The sequence below is a fragment of the Mauremys reevesii genome, linkage group 3 (assembly GCF_016161935.1).
Source record: "Mauremys reevesii isolate NIE-2019 linkage group 3, ASM1616193v1, whole genome shotgun sequence".
In the NCBI taxonomy this organism is placed as follows: Eukaryota; Metazoa; Chordata; order Testudines; family Geoemydidae; genus Mauremys; species Mauremys reevesii.
This window is the reverse complement of record NC_052625.1, coordinates 20,904,226-20,908,300: the sequence shown is the minus strand read 5'-3', so window position 1 is coordinate 20,908,300 and position 4,075 is coordinate 20,904,226. Positions and strand designations below refer to the sequence as shown.

Below are 4,075 nucleotides of genomic sequence, written 5' to 3'. Positions count from 1 at the left end.
ACACTGAATAAACACACAGAAATTGCCAGATTCGATCAGACCTGAGCTCCATCTAGTGTCTTGTCTCTCATAGTGGCTAGTAGCAGATGGTGCAAAAGAAGGTTTAATAACCTTCAATAGGCAGGTGTGGAATAATCAGCCCTTCCCCCATCTCACCCTGATTTCTAATAGTTAGAGATTTGTTGAAGTCCCTCCAGTTTCTTCTTAACAGCACTCCTAGGATCTACAGACATTTCCCAACTTCTCAGCTCATCCAGAAGAAGAGCTCAGACCACCAAGGTACTGAGCACCTTAGCCCCAATCCAAAGAAACATATAAGCACATGCTTAACTTTAAGCAACTTGAAGAACGTAAGCAGCCCCATTGAAATCAACATGCTTAAAATTCTGGGTGCTCCACTTCAGGAAAGATGGAGCTAGATTGGAGACAGCCCAGAGGAGAGCAATAAAAATGATGAAAGGTTTAGAAGCGCTGGGGGATGGACTAGATGACCTCTTCAGGTCCTACATTTCTATGATTCTATGAAAAGTTATGCACCTGCTTAAATGTTCTGCTGGACTGAGGGAAGAATGCTCAGCTCCATGCAGGATCAAGCCCTGAATGACCTATTGTTCTTTGCTTGGATGCGTTTGATGAAATAAGTCAAGTCCTTCTTCCTTTCTATCTTCTGTAGAACTGCATGTTAAGCAAGCTGCCTTTGAAGTTGAATAATCATTTTATTTGTTTCACAGTAGCAGCTGTGTTAGTCTCTATCTGCAAAAAGAACAGGAGTACTAGTGGCATAAGGTTTTGTGGACTACAGCCCAATTATTTGTAATATTTGTCTGAATACCGACTGACTGACATGCTATTTGGCCAACACCAAAGAGTGGGTAAAGAAATAAATGACATGTGTGTGTACATATGGCATGTGTATGAATATGTACACACACACACACACACACACACACACTCTTTTTCTTGATCTTTGTACAAAAAACATACCACACATAAATACCTGAGGATCAAGCCTAAATGACCTATTTTTGTTTGCTTGGATGCATTTGATGAAAGAAGTCAGATCTTTCTTCCTTGGTACCTTGTATAGAACTGCACATTAAGCAAGCTGCCTTTGAAGTTGCCTAATCATTTTATTTGTAATATTTGTCTGAATGCTGACTGACTGACATGCTAAGTGGACAAAATCAAAGAGTGGGTAAAGAAATAAATGACACATCTCTGTATGTATGTCATGTGTATGAATATGTACACACAGACACACACACACATACATACTTTTTCTTGATCTTTGGCCACAAAAAACATACTACACATACATACCTCATGATCACACCGGACGTTCACTACCTTTCATCTTGCCAGGGTGTTAGGAATGAGAACCAAGCCATCCCCATAATTTCACAAACTGGAATGTGCGACATGAGCTAAGTACAATTAACAATTGTATGATTTGGCAATCGCTATTGTGACATGGGGTGAGGAAAGAGGTGCATTGAGGATATTGACATACGATGAAACAGGTTTACAGGCAGTTAGTTTCTTATCCCTATAAAGACAGGTTAAAAGATCAATCTATACATAGAATATTTTTTCTTATTATGAATATGTTTCTAAAAATATGTTCACTGTTGTTAATTTTCTCAGAAATATTCACCCCTGGCTACACGCTTTTAGTCTGATCATTAGACGTGCACGTGTGGTAATTTTTCAGCAGCCGAAGAACAAGAAGCTACAGGATTTAGTCAGCATGGCTGCAGTGTCCAGAAGGGATAAATTTGGAAGCTCCATTTTTGAAATATTTTCTCAATGAAAGTATGTCAACCAATAACCAGAGAGTGCGATGCAAACTATGCGTTCCTCCTAACCATGTTATTGTTCCCAGGTGTAATGGAGATCCACGGATTCTACTATTGTCTAAGGTACCAGTCCCACAAAATTGAATATATTCCTTAATGTTATTCATGCGAGGCATTCCACTGAGTCTGTGGGGCTACACTAATAAATGAAATTAAAATATCAGCAGAATCAGGGTCAAAATGTGTAAATCAGACTAACTGGCAGGGTAATGCACTTTCCTAGAGATAAAGGATTTTTTTCTCCCTTAGAAGAAGTGAAAGAGTTCTGGGTTTTCCCATCAGTTGTTCCAGGTTCCATTCAGGAGCGGCTCTAGGCATTTTGCCGCCCCAAGCACGCCAGGCAGGCTACCTTCGGCGGCTTGCCTGCGGAGGGTCCGCTGGTCCCGTGGCTTCAGCGGACCTCCCGCAGGCAGCGGACCCTCCGCAGGCACGCCTGCGGGATGTCCACCGAAGCCGGGGGACCAGCGGACCCTCTGCGGCGGCCGGCAGAGCGCCCCCTGTGGCTTGCCGCCCCAAGCACGCGCTTGGCGTTTTGGGGCCTGGAGCCACCCCTGGTTCCATTCCACAACTCAAAGGGTCTTTACGCATATGACCACAGTTCTTTATATTAGCATACACCGTTTGCATAAGAACTAAGGCCTTCCTTTATGGTTGTTCCCGCAGCTAGCGCTCCAGGCTGAATGAATGGCTGGAGGAAATTGTACGGCAGTGACCGAGTTCATTCTCACAGGTGTGACAGATCGTCCAGAGCTGCAGGTCCCCCTCTTTGTGGTGTTTCTAGTGATCTATGTTATCACCCTGGTGTGGAATCTGGGGATGATGGTTTTAATCAGGATCGACCCCCGTCTTCACACCCCCATGTACTTCTTTCTCAAGAATTTGTCTCTCGTGGATGCCTGTTACTCCACAGTCATCACTCCCAAGATGCTGATGAGCTTCTTAGCAGAGAAGAAAGCTATTTCCTATACAACGTGCATCATCCAATATTTTAGCTTCATATTGTTTGTCATCTCTGAATGCCTTCTGCTGGCAGTAATGGCATATGACCGTTATGTAGCCATCTGTCGCCAAAGCACTGCCTGCAGCTGGTGGCTGGTTCATATCTATGGGCCTTCCTGAACTCCGTGATACACACGAGCGGTTTGTTAAGATTATCCTATTGCGACTCCAATATCCTGAATCATTTTTTCTGTGATATCAACCCACTTCTAAAGCTCTCCTCTTCTGGCACCTCTATCAATCAGCTGCTTGTTTTCCTCTTTGGCAGTCTGATTGAGGTGATCAGCATTGTGACCATCCTCATCTCATACATCTAAATTATTGTGACTGTGCTGCGGATCCGCTCCACCGAGGGCAGGCGCAAAGCCTTCTACACCTGCACCTCCCACCTGACAGCCGTCTCCATGTTCCACGGGACAATTCTCTTCCTGTATTTCCGACCCAGTGCCAGCTACTCGTTGGACACAGACAAAATGGCCTCCGTGTTCTACACTGTGGTGATCCCCATGCTGAACCCCCTCATCTACAGCTTGAGGAACAAGGATGTGAAGGATGCCCTGAGGAGAGCAATAGAGACAAAATTGAGGGCCCATTTTTCCCCAAAGGGTGTCAGAATAGGACAACCAAATCCTTCAGTGGCTTCTCTGCACACATGGGATTTGTCTCCACTACGGGGTGGATCAATGCTGCAGTGATAAATCCACCGGGGGACAATTTAGCAGGTCTAGTGAAGACCCACTGGATCAACAGACTATCACTCTGGCATTGACTCCACCAGAACGAGATAAGTAAGGGGAGTCTACGGGAGAGTTTCTTCTGTTGACCCAGTGCAATGTGAACCCCGTGGTAAGTATATCAAAGCTATATCAACTTGAGTTATGCAACTAACGTAACTCAAATTGTGTAGCTTAGATCGCCCTGTCCCCGTAGCGTAGACCTGCCCATTGGCTCTGATTCAGAAAGTCCTTAAGCACATGTTTAAGTATCTCTCCCTTTGACTTCAGTGGGGCTTAAGCACATGTTTAAAGTTAAACATGTATTTAAGTGCTGCTTTGAAGAGAGATGTGTTCCTGAATAGAGGCCTTATGTGCATAAAAAGGCCATGTCAGTTATTAAATGATGGCTTGCTCCCCTGTGCCTATAATAAAATCCTTTAAAATTGGTTTTTCAGTGTAAGATATAAGAGGTTGATTTAAATATTGTTTAGAATTACTGAATAA

At 43.9% G+C, this 4,075-nt stretch overlaps 1 pseudogene; it reads left to right on the top strand.

Moving 5' to 3' along the window:
* Positions 1-2,540: 2,540 nt before the first annotated feature.
* Positions 2,541-3,550, top strand: LOC120400478 (annotated as a pseudogene).
* Positions 3,551-4,075: the final 525 nt, after the last annotated feature.